Source organism: Lepisma saccharinum, chromosome 2 (assembly GCF_977018435.1).
Source record: "Lepisma saccharinum chromosome 2, izLepSacc3.1, whole genome shotgun sequence".
In the NCBI taxonomy this organism is placed as follows: domain Eukaryota; kingdom Metazoa; phylum Arthropoda; class Insecta; order Zygentoma; family Lepismatidae; genus Lepisma; species Lepisma saccharinum.
In genome coordinates, this window is record NC_139230.1 from 9921753 (window position 1) to 9935922 (window position 14170).

The following is a 14170-nucleotide window of genomic DNA, read 5'->3' on the forward strand; positions in this document are numbered from 1 at the left end:
AAAAAATAACATCACAACCGGATGGATTAAAACCTTCAGTACTACGAAACGCACACAAAGTGAAATTTCTATAGATTTCTATTCTGGGCGAAAAAAAAATTGTAGTTCTGGACCACAAGGTGACGTCAATAGTCACTTTATGTGCAGACCTAAGCCAATAAAAGAATGTTTAACGTACCTATACAATATATTCAGGAATAAAAAATCCTACTTCTCTAATGATAAACTCGAACATTGCGAATCCGTCAAAACTGTTACTGTAGTGAAGTTATTATTTTATTGTGATTCATTAACATTTAATTGTAATTTGCTTTGCCGATTGCCTTGCATGAACACATTTTAATGTTGCGCCATTCAAATCTTTTGAATTTTGATTTTACTTTATCTGTGAATGCAATTATTTAATGCCTTAATTTACATACGGCCTTGAAAATATACAATTACGCATTTGTCAAACAGACTGCCACTTCAATAATTAAGTGCTACATTTTCTATCGTATTGTATTAAGTGGCGATAATTTACCACTTACTTCAAGAGTGTTCTCAATCAGGAGAGTGTGTGTCAGAATAAAAAGAGCACCGAGCTCCACAACTGATGAAATATATTCACGATGAACCCACGCTGATTTATCATTTCCATGAAAAATAATGTTTCCGAGATCAGATATTGGGAAATTGAACAACTATTCACCACACAGGATGAACAGTAAGTAAAACAGAATTTTTTTGAAAATCCGGAAGGGAAAATAATGCTAATTATTTCATTCCTGGAATATTATGACTGACCAATCTAATGGATATCTAATGAATAGTAGTTCTTAATTTTCTAGTGGCATAGCACTACTAGGAAGGTGATTTCAGATACTCAGTACGATAAAAATAATCACAACCAATTATTTTATTTCCTTGTTTGTTGTTGTCCACCATTCTCAGTTAAGTCTTCTGTTTAGGTCACTGAACGCAATAAACAGAATGAGGTAGGTGGGTGGTTGAGATGAATAACTAACTTTCGCGTGGTTCACGATATTTCATCTATACTCTGTCCCAGGAGTCTGTGGAGCAAGTGAACGGAAACAAGTCTTCTTCGCAAGTAGTTACAGAAAGGGATCGACCAATGAGCTCGTGAGAGAGGAAGAGATTTCAAGAAGGGGGCAACGCGACTGCAGCTACAACGTTTGCAGCAGAGCGTACTGTTTCTCTTCGCCAACTCGCTTCCTCTCTTTTTCTACGGTTATGTGCGGCGTTGTTCCACAGACTCCTAGGAGATATTTTTGTGGTCTTTAAAGGTAACTCTGGGCAAATGTGGAATGGAATGATGGTACATTTAACGAATGCACAATCTTTCCTTGTCCTTTTCAATCTTTCTTCGTCTAATCTATCCCATCGTCACTGTGCGAATTAACCGTTTTCTTGGAAGGGGGTGGGGGCGGATGCCCACTCAGTGGAGTATTTGTGATTCATTTTGGGAAGTAGTTCTTTTTGGTATGCACATGTGTGTATATGTTACCAGTCAGTAAACTAATCTATAGCCTTGCGGTTCAAAGTGCCACAGAACATTGGTTCTAACCTAGGTCATTAGATATTGTGGTGACATTTGCACGCAATTTTGAAACACTTAGTATATTTACATTCTATGAAAAGCCAAACTCATAAAAGAGGTATCGAATTAGTAACACCGAAACCTGACCAAATTTCTATTGCAAAGTTCAATCTTAAAGTCCATCCAACCTACTTTCAAGTTTCTTGTTCGGTGAGGTTGGCCAGTTGGAGAATGATGTCCTCCTCTAACCCACAAGGCTGCATACTTTTCGGCATGGACATCTTTGATGACTGGACCATTAATGGACACGAATTATTTTTTTCAGTTGTTTTTGTTACATAGTTAAGAAACGATTCACTATATGCTTTCAACTCCATTTTCTTTGAGAGGGATAAGAACATCCCTGGCAGGGATAAAAAATAATTATCTTTTGCCGGCGATGAAATGCTTTGTGAGGGGCAGGAGCGTATATTCTAGGCTAGCTGCGAAGCCTGGAGTCTAGAGAATAAAGTACAGGAGAAAAATTGATCAGAAATTGTAAACAAAGTTTTTCATATCAGTGAGATAGATGGTGATTCTGGAGTTGGCAACCTGATTTCTTATGAGTTGGCAACCTGATTTCTTATGAGTTGGCAACCTGATTTCCTATGAGTTGGCAAACTTATTTCTATTCATAGGCTAGGACCACGTGACAGTGAGATAGTCCAGATCTTGGCCTCAGTATACGCCACTGGTGGGGGGAATCCCCGGCATCCCCCCCCCGTTAATTCGCACACTGCCCAACGTAATCAAACCGATGATATACGCGGTATAAGTGACATTGAAGAGAACCTGCACCATCATGAAGTAATAAATATGTATTGACTGAGAAGAGCTGTATAGAAGAAGTACCAGATTTTTCTATAACAGAATAGATTTTTGAGATAATGCCTTCAAATTACTGCTGCCAAGTATACTTACCTACCTTAATCTTCAGCAAGAATTTATCCATTGATAAATTTATCCTTGTCCAGAATAGAAGCTGAAATTCAGTAAGGTTAATCTTTTCTTGACGTTACCTGGGGAGTCAGCTCTTGGAGAAAATAACCTTAATTCTTTCATAAGCAGTTTTAGGAGCGGGCAAGTTAAATCAACCAGAATACAGGTTTCATCACAGCACCTCTACTGTGGCCATGACTGAGAATGTGTGGAGCTCTATCTCGACACTCTACATATTCCTTTATGTCACCGCACAATCCACTTTATTTTAGTTAACTGTTCATAAAATTAATTTCCAACTGTTAGACATTCTGCATGTGTTAGGTGCTGTTTACATTTTTCTATCATAATGTCACATGTACCAACACGTAAAGATCTATAGATTGTATATATTGCCGATATCGTTGACAGTATAAAAAAAGGGTCTCATTCTGCTGCATCGGAATTCTATCTGTTCTTAAGTTATGGGACGGCCAAATTTATTGCTCCCCCTCAACCCGTAATTTCCTTGCCGAGGAATTTACAAATGCTCCTGTCTTTTTTTTATACAACCTTCCCCTCATCATCCCCCCTTACTTTTTTCTTTCGGACTTTCGTGTTCGGCACTTCTGCTTCAGAGTTGTCTATTCAAACCATTGCGGTGTTTTATTAAGAAACTATTCGCTCAGGGCATTCGTACGAGACCCTATCTATTCTTCAACAGCAGAGGTGTGTAATTGGCTGCTGCAACTGTGGAGTACCAATCAGAAGAGCTGTCGTGATCTTGGAGTTGATTTGAAGAATCAACACAGAGAAGGTGAAAAGGTACCTGGGATCTTCCCTTTTCTCCCACCAAAATTCTACCAAGTTGTTCTACCTCCATGTTTCTTTAACACTCGCTCCCGCTTTTGTTCCAATAGCACCATAATTTGTGCCATAAATCTATTTAATGGCAACGGACAACATGTCAAATGGAGACACATTGGTTTTATTAAAAACTTAGGAAAATACTGATTAGTAACTTTAGATTGATGGATAGATAGCAACGGCAATGAGCGACATTCCACATTTATTTATTTACTTGAAGTTCTTCGTGTGAGAAGAACTCCAATTTATCAAATTTACAAGAGAGAGGAAATAATGTATTGTTATGAATATGTCTGATTCTTAAAAATGGTTAGTAAATTGTAGATACATGACTCCACTTACTGCTAAGGAACAGAAGTGGAGATATGTCGTAGTGACTCAAAATAGAGCTCTTTAAGAGTTCATTTAAACAATACAAAATACCGCATTTTTGGAGTTAGGTTCCTCTTATTCTCATACGACAAGTTTCAGATACAGTACTGAATATACTAAAACAATAACAGCAGAAGAACAAAAAAAGCAAAATGAAACAATACAAAATGGCATAGCAAAGTTAAACAATTTATTAACAATTGCAGGAAAATGTGTTCAGGCAAAAATATGTCAACATTTTGAGCCAGGTTATTACATAAGCGAGGAAGCCTATAGAAAACGAGACCTCTATACAGGTAGAATGGAGAGCCTTGTAGTGGGATTGTGAAAGAGCTTTACGTTGCGGGTTGGGCTTGTGGGGACTCGTGGAATAAATTTCTTGATTAGAAATTAGGTTATAATTTTACGATTTATGATTTTATGCAAAAATTTCATGTCCGGTAGTTCGCGACGAGTGTGTGATGGTTGGATATTCAAGACAGGCATAATATCTGTTTTATTGAGTTGTCGTACACTCTAAAAATATGCAACTGAGTTGTCACCAAAAGCGGTGGCAACAGGACACTCGCTCCCTTTGGTGTTAATGCGGAATCGGAGCTGTTTAGCACCATCTTTAACGTTTTTGTACGCCCTTTGCTGACAAACTACTCCAAGTATGGAGACCTTTAACACCCAATTTGATGTTGTGTTACACCACTTAGGGTGTTACAACTCTTTTGGTGGCAACTCGGTTGGATATTTTATTTTTAGGGTGTAGGGAAGGTATTCTGTGGCGAACAATTGTGAAGAAAAAGCTGAGCCCAGAATCAATCCTGAAAAGGTAAGTTTTTGAAGCCATGGTCCATATACGGGAGCAGTATTTAAGAATAGGGGATATAAAGGATTGAAAAATATTCTAATGGATGGTTGGTTTTGGATTTCAGTGAACCTGTACAGAAGTATATGTAATGCGCGATAAAAACAAATCCTTTCAGTGAAAACCAAATGGTTGAATTCAAAAGTTAAAAAAATGCTTAACGTTACTCAAGAGTAATGTTAGTTTGAAGGGAAATTTTGCTGCTGAGCAACAGCAATGCTCAACCTTCCACATCTAGATTTCGACTCAAGAGCATGGCCTCAATATGAATCAGACATGCCCTGACACACAAAAGACACCGAGTTCACTTCCGTAGGTGTCGGTAGCATTGTTAAGGGATTTCTTTTTTCGCTCTTTTCTTTTTGCCAGGTAAGCTAACTAACGAAGTCTGGTCTCCCACAATCCCGCCAAGTCTGCAGGTGTAAGTTGTATTTAACAAGGCTCGTGAGCTGGACAGCCAGATAGAGCCATCAGGTTTTCCTTTTGTTTGCTAGACTTCGAATCAACATTCTAGATGTCTCCTGCGATAGTCGGAAGATTTAGACCTACTTTGCATCTTCCTTCCATTGAGCCAGCACCATGTCACTCTCCAACCTTGCTCTCTGTCAATCTGCGCTGGGAATCAAGGCAAGTTGACCGTTAAAACTCGCCTTATCGGCAAAGCAGGATTTGTCCGTTAGCATGACTGCGGACTCTCGTCTCCTAACCTTCAATGGTGAACGCGCATGCGGGCACAAGCACAAAATATTCGTAAAATATCGGAGTGACAGATTCTTTTCAATTGACTCCGTACAATATATATATGGGGAGTTGGGATTGTCCGTTAGCGTATCATAAAAGTAAAGATTCTTATCATCGAAACAGCTGGATGAGCCGTTGCAATCTAAAAATACCTGAACACTTTTAGAATGTTCTTCAAACCATGGTTTGCAGAATTAGAGTGTGAGTTTTAGTTTTTAAGTCCACGTTATGCAGAGGTAGTCTAATCGGAACTGAACTTATAGTTTAAAGTGGGATCCGAGCCACTGTGTAATGTGCCTCCACCAGGTATTCTTGATTGCAGAACTCGAATTAAAGATTCAGCATGTAGCAATGATCAGTTTGCTGCAACTTTCACATAAATACTATTAAAGAAAATGCCTACCGAAACTTAACAATAGACTCTCGAACAACCATGAAATTGTCTGTTTCTTGTTGTTTTCTTTTGTAAGAGAGAGAGAGAGAGAGAGAGAGAGAGAGAGAGAGAGAGGGAGAGAGAGAGAGAGAGAGAGAGAGAGATTTGAAAATAATAATACCGGTATCGTACTAAAAATAATAAGAACTCCATTTCAATGTTTCCCTCATAACATTGAAGAGTGAGTAAATCTTGGCAATGTGTTTCTTGCTAACGCAATTATCTATTTTACAAGTAGCCATTAAGCGAAGAATGAACATATATTTATTCAAAGTGTACCCACTGAATTGCAGCAGAAAAATATGTGAGGATTAAATTTAGTAAATAGTTACACCCTGTCCCGGGAATCTGTGGAGCAAGGGCGTGCATAACGATTGCGAAGGTGATAAAGTGAGTAAGCGAATCAAAGCAGTGAGCGCTGTTGCAAACGGCTGGTAGCTGGAGCCGCGTTTTCCCTTCATGCACTCACTTTCCCTCTCACGTGTTCATTGGTTGAGCCCCTTCAAGTCCTACTTGCACAGAGCACCTGCTTTCGTTATCTTGCTCCAAAGATTCCCGGGACCGAGTGTTGTGAACACATGCTAACCACCCATAGTGCATAAGTTATTAGAAGCAAAGTTAGTTATTAACAATTTGATGAATGAGGAGAAGGTTGTAAGAAAAATCATCTGCTTGTGTTAAACTAAAATAAGCAGTTCCTATAATTGATCGAATCCGTGAAATATTGTACTAAGAAGTGATGATAAGACTAAATTTTCATTTTCTCTAGTTTTCTTTTAGTTTAATTCCAATCCCACTTTATCCACAGATAGGTTAAGTGGGATCCGAACCATTACGTGCCTCCATCCCATACAGCACACCAAGTTTCAGACATATTTCAGAAATATTACAATCTTTCATGTATGTTTCTAACATTCTGGTTTCGCGTTGACGTTACAGAAAGCATCACATGAAGTCCCAGTTTTGTTTCTGAAACATTGCCATGTTATAGTTTCATTGTATAGTTTCTGCAACCTCTCATTTTTCTTACATCTCTGAGAAATGTTTCAGAGACATTTCCGCAACGTTGGATTCGGTCATCATGCATGCGTGGCGGCCATCCGAGACATTTTCTGCGGCGGCCATGTTGTTACCTTCAACGCTGACCGGGAGTCGTGCACATCTTATGAAGAATAATGTTGTTTATTGAGTGGTAAGTTGAATATTATTAATGCCAAAGTGTGTTTAATTGTGTTATACTTATGCACGCTATCCTATTTAATCTGTGTTGTGTAAGATGTGTGAAAAAGTGAGTGGAAACAAGGCAGTTCAAGCCAGTGTTTAAAGAAGTATTTGGTTTTGTTTGTTTCATTAAAATATGTGGACGTAAAGAAGCACTGAACTTCTCCACCTCATGAAACTATAATCGCGAGAAATAAGTTGCCTGCGTTGTGTGTAGTGAAAAAGTGAATGGTCTAGACGCAAAGTATTTTCCTGCATGTTTTTACTGTTAAAAATAGCTATATAGTTTTCATTTACGGTATATGACCACCCCCCTAAATTTTGCACAAAATTTGTCCTCTCCTTTTTAAAAAATGTTGTTTCTCACTTCCCTGTGCGTAGTGAAGAGGCGTAGAATAATACCACGTAAGTTTTGTTACGTTCCGAGCCTCTATCTAATACAAATTACGAATCAACTAATTTGTTCTGTGACATCGTTACGTAATTCAAGTCTACGGCAGCACCACAGTCATGGTCATACTTGTTAGATCAGCTCTCGATTGGTTGCACAAGCTTTCAAGAATAAAATTATCCTATGAAAAAACCTTTAATAATAGCTCAAATGAACATAGCAGTCATAATCAAAATTCTGTTTACAATGAAGTGCAATTTATAAACAAAACAAACATGATACTGGCTTTAAAAAAAACACAGCCCTCTGAAAGTGACAGTATGCCATGACTACAAGTAGTGTCACAGTGCCATGACTAGACAGTGTATATTATAAAAAAATAACTAGCTATGTCAGACAATTAGGCTAGTGTTCATATAAGTATTTTGACCTGTCTCATTATTCACTATAATGTGAGAAATTCTTGTTATGAAATACATGTAAAATCAGAAGAGATTTTGTTGTATACTTTCATTTTTTCATGCTGCACAAGTTGCAGATGTTGTATTTAACTTGGCATGATAAAAGAAAGATGAAACATGAAAAAAAAATTCTGCGGAATGCCGAGGAATTTTCTAAAAAAGTAGATGGAAACACTGATTTTCACTAATATTAATGACTTGGATGTTACATAACATATTGAGCATTCACAAAAATCTTCATGCTAGTTCTGAGCAAATAATATGAAGTAAAAGCAATTTTTCTTGCCAAAATTGAATCTGTTTCACGCCATTCTCCAAGGTTACCTTTATAAAAAAACTGAATTGTGCTGACATGAAGAATGTAAATTCTTGATGTGCTTTGCAATTTTCTTCAATGCTAAGATGTTTATGACTCCAACAGTTAGTTTTTATGCAGATTTAGCAGTAATGGCTGTTTCAAGATTAGTTTCTTTCACAAGAATGATCATTTTTGGACAAAATTTGGATTTCAAGTTACAATAATTTAAAACTATGAAACAATACAAGTATAATATACTAGATTTAGGTCATTTGTGGTTCAATTGTTACTATTAAGTTTCAAGAGGTAAAAAAATTGTAATATTTAGTTGTTTTTATGCTAAAAATCCATACAATCATCATTTCTTCGTAATTAGGTAGGTAGAATTATGGATTATTGACAAAATTAAAATAAAAGGTTAAAATCAAATTATGATACTGCACGATTGCACAAGTTGCAGATATTGTATTTAACGTGGCATGATAGAAGAAAGATGTAAAAAAATTTCTGCGGAATGCCGAGGAATTTTTTTTAAAAAAGATGGAAACACTGATTTTCACTAATATTAACGACTTGGATGTTACATAACATAATGAGCATTCACAAAAATCTTTATGCTAGTTCTGAGCAAATAATATGAAGTAAAAGCAATTTTTCTTGCCAAAATTGACTCTGTTTCACGGCATTCTCCGAGGTTACCTTCATGAAGAAACTGAATTGTGCTGACATGAAGAATGTAAATTTTTTATGTTGCTTTGCAATTTTCTTCAATGCTAAGATATTTATGACTCCAACAGTTAGTTTATATGCAGATTTAGCAGTAATTAAGTATTCTATGGCTGTTTCAAGATTAGTTTCTTTCACAAGAATGATCATTTTTGGACAAAATTTGGATTTCAAGTTACAATAATTCTAAACTATGAAACCATACAAGTTTAATATACTAGATTTAAGTCATTTGTGGTTCAATTCTTATTATTAAGTTTGAAGAGGTAAAAAATTGGTAATATTTAGTTGTTTTTATGCTAAAAATCCATACAATCATTATTTCTTCGTAATTAGGTAGGTAGAATTATGGATTATTGACAAAAACAAAATAAAAGGTTAAAATCTAATTATGATACTGCACGATTGCACAAGTTGCAGATGTTGTATTTAACTTGGCATGATAAAAGAAAGATGAAATATGACATTTTTTCTGCGGAATGCTGAGAAATTTTCTAAAAAAAGTAGATGGAAACAGTGATCTTCACTAATATTAACGACTTGGATGTTACATAACATATTGAGCATTCACTAAAAATCTTCTTGCTAGTTCTGAACAAATAATATGAAGTAAAAACATTTTTTCTTGTCAAAATTCAATCTGTTTTACAGCATTCTCCAAGGTTACTTTTATAAAAATAAAACTGAATGGTGCTGACATGAAGAATGTAAATTCTTGATGTTGTTTTGCAATTTTCTTCAATGCTAAGATGTTAATTTTACTTGTGCAAAATATTGTTTTTTCAAATGAAAATTCTGACCAGAATTGATATTATGACATTATTTCCTTTCAGGAAAAAATGAATGTTACTGCACTCCAACAAGAGGTTATAGCGGAGAACCTGCAATGAAATACTTCTTAACAGAACAGAAGCAATTGTATTTTGACAAATTTAGACAAATAAAGAATATATTTTATGAAAAAATATTATTTTTACGTATAATAATTTTTCTTTGAAGTGATGCATGTCCAATTTTTAGACTTCAATGGTGACATGGATAGTGTCTGATCACTCGCTGGTGTAAAAAAATGTATCAAAGTATGCTTCTTTATATTTATTTGGTTCTTTAATTGATGTTTTAAGTCCACTTTATGAACAAATAGGCTAATCGGGACTGGACCTACAATTCAAAATGGGATCCGTATCACTGCAATGTGCCTCTACCAGAGTTTCGAACCAGAAATTCCTTCATTACAAGGAGCTTAATTCAATTTCTCAGTGTATTCTGAAACTGACCAACTCATCCTAATCACCATAACAATGTTGAAAGTCAAACATGGGTGAAATATAAATGATTAAAAAGTAATAGAAATGAGAACATATAATTATATCTTTGAAGTAATAATTCAATGGAAATTGCTCACAAGTAACATTAAGAGAATTAATTGTTCTAACTAGTAACCACAACCTCTGATACACACTGCACATTTATTATTATACAGAATGTCAAAACTTTTCATTGATTTATAATTTTTTAGTTATTATTCAATTATATTATTCGTATTGTTACTGCCTAAAAATTGCTAAAGTTTAGCTTGTCTCCACTTTGCACTTGTGAATTGATATTTATTTCCCAGTTGTGGTTACTGGTTCATTTACTGAATTTATTTTGTGGCCAAAGTGTATCTACATTTCTCCAATTATGTAAGTATATAGGATATTATTACATTCATTTTGAATTTTTATTTGAGATACGTAAAAAGTGAGAATGTCACATAGTAAATTTTAGTATCCGAAAGTTATATTTGAAGACATGTGCTCAATTTGTGATGTTTGAAATTAATTTGGAATATTGCTGTGTAATTCTGAAAGTTCGAACACCATATAGGTTGAAAACCATACATGTGGAACATGTATTCTGTCCAGGAAAAATGTTTTTATTCATACAGAGACATTAAAGTAGAATTTTCAGATGACCGTGATTCATAGAATCATGAATGAATTTCATACAACACTAAAATGCTTCCAGCCTCTCATCTATTAGTAGAGGGGACGGGAGCATTATGCTGATCACATCACTCAAATCCCACCTTCTTTGTGACAGGGTGCAACAAACCAATGAGAGCTTATTATTGCATGTAAAACTTTACACACATTTGAAGGTAGTTTAGGATTTGGTGGCGAATACGAGTATTTTTCTTTTTTTAGTTGTAACTGTTGTCTGGTGTGAATGAATGTGTATTTCGTACTTTTATGCACTTTTTCCCCCCCTCGAGAATAATTCTAGCAATTGAGATACGTGATCATTTGAGGTGAGGTAAAATAAATATAATTAAATATAATTCCTAATTAGGTATCAAACATTGTGAATTTTATTTTCAGGAAATGATTTACAAATAAATATTGAAATAAAGGGGCTTAACCCCAATAGGCCCCCTTAAATATTTCACTCGTGAATACAGTACTGATTCCATTCAATATAACCGTAATGTAAAATAATATCACTGTAATGTAGCTGAAATATCACAAAACCTTACGGAAATGTATTTGTAATGTTACACTGACATGTTTCTGCAATGTTACATTGACACGTTTCTGTAATGTTGCACTGATATGTTTCTGTAACATTACGAATGTTATGTTAGATTCGCGGACATTTTTACATTGCTGAAACATACCTGAAACATCACAGTAATGTTTCGCAATGTTGCTGCAATGTTACAATGTTTCACGAGTTACGTATCCGTAACATATCTGAAACCATGTTGTGCTGTATGGGATTGAGTATCGAACGACTACATTTTCATTGGGACACTTATCTCGAAATAGAATTAGATTTCGTGTGTAGCTAAACTATTGTTACTTTGACGAATTAACCTACTGTAATACGCAAAGTAAACTTCATTTAATGTGCCACCAAGAACCTAATTCGTTCTTTTTGATTGCTATCTTGCCATGGAATTAACCTAGTCTGTCAGAAAGGTTGGTGTCTGGAATTTCAGAATATTTCTAAGCCCTTGGATGTGAAAAGGAACGTTTTCTTTGTCGAAAATGAACATTGACTAAGAGACTGACCGTTGGCAATACAAGAAGTCGACAACTGAATTGGCAACATCGTGAAACTGCAAGAAGGGATTCTGTCACACTTGTTGCGAGAATATGTAATCAGATGGCTGTGATAACAAAACCTGTTTTGACCAGCATTTACACAGTTCAATGTGGAAGTTCAAGCAAGTATTTGAAGAAATTATAACGTAGAGTTCGCAGATGCTGAAGTGGTCCTGTACAACGCCAAAAGTGTGTTAGTCTGCGCACTTTTCTTGTCACGGTTTTAAATATGTAACTATTTAATCTTACTTATAAATCAAATTGGTTAAAATTGATAATTTCGCCTCTGTAAAAGGCCAATTATGTGTTATTATCATGTTTATCTTCCGGATTATCTTACGAAGAGCGAAAAGACACGCCTCTTCGTATCAGCATTCTCCTATACAAGCATCGGAGGAATAGACACTATCCAGTCTATTTTCTAGTAATTAACATTCATGGCAGCAAGAAATAACTCTTGGAGATAAACAGGATCGTTAAAACCACGAAAAATCGCCTTCATATGCGTTCTTTCTTCAACAAGACACCCGAAAGGAACCTTACGTTAGAAATGGAAAAAAGTCGGATTGTTTTTTATGATAAAATCTGGCAGCTAACTGCTTAAGAAAACATATAATCTTCATGCTATTAACGACAAATTATGCAAGTTTTGCAAATTCTTGTAAAAATACGAAAATGTTTATTATTATTATTATTATTATTACTATTATTTCACCATAAACTTTCCATAGCGAAATGTAAACAAAAATAGTCTTAGGTAAATCCATATAAAAGAGTGTATGCCTGTGTTCTGTGCAAGAATGTATTTGTTTCTTCGATATCTTTTTCTAGAAAACACATCACATAGTAAAAAAATAAATTTTCCAAGTTCATGTTCTTAACATGCGTATTTTTATTCTACATTGACGATAATTATTTCATTTATTATTAAGGCTATGGGTTCAAACCTTAGTGTTCATACTGTTCACGAATGCGGTTTTCCGAAACATGATATTCTTGCAAATGAAATTATTATGCAATGGTATGCTTAATATCATCTCTTTTGAAGTCTTTATTTAATAATGCACGACGCTGAAAAATAACTAATGAAAGAAACTTACTGCACCGTAATATGCTAGATTTGTGGATCCAAAATATTATCAATGACCTTGGCATTTGTTAAGAGATATCTAGAAGTATACAGGTGAAATAAGTACATTTTGTTCTGATTAGCTGATTGAGTTCCATAGACGACCGTGTTGGCTGGCAAAAGGGGAGAGGAAGTACATGAATAATCAAACGAGAAAACACTGTTTTTCTTTCTGTAGTGGATTCTTGATGTCTCCATTAACTCGATACACTTAGTATCATCGAAATAATTCCTGAAGTACGTTTTGGGGGTAAGTCCTCTTGGCTGTGGAAGACGATGATTGTATTTTACCTCACAAATGTTCAGGGTTGTTAAAGGTCCAGGAACCCATAATTTCTAATGGGTTCTATTCGGTTCCGCAACAGGACCGGAATTCGGTCCAGGTTGCGTATTGTTTCATTTCAATATGGAACTTGTACCCTATTTAAACTACTCCGGAAAAAAGGTTCTGGACTATATTCAAATTGATCCGGAGAAAAGGGTTTCCTGGACCGAATTTAAATACTTTACAGATAAAAAGGTTCTTTACGGTCCAGAACCCATTTATACTTGCTGATTTTATTTTCTGGACCGGAATTGAAGTTATTTAAAATTCCTGGATCTCTAACAACCCTGCAATTGTTTTCGTGAGGATAGACCCTCCCCGTAAAAATATGTTGGTAGTGGGAAACGTCTATTGAACCTGCTTAGAAACGAACTCAGTGCATATTGTACGGTTGCTCTTTCAATGAAGATCCTATATAAGAGAGAGAAATATTTTTCTCTATTATTTTTCTTTTTGCCTCTGCACCACTGTCATTTATGAAGAAGAGTTTTACTAATTTCGTTTCCCGAATGGGGGGTCTAAATCTGCTTGACGAATCTTTTACAATTACCACTTGTGTTTTCATGCCTCTACGTTCTCAAATTACATGTAGGACCAAGCCAGGGGTTTTGTCAAATGTATTCCATTCTCCTTCTATTTAATTGAATAGTTCCAGTTAATGTCGCTCTGGACAATGTACAACATTAAGCTTGTCGACTGTGGTAGACCAGGTGTTCCTCATGTGACATCCTTCACCTCTTGTCCTCTCCACTTGTATCATTTAC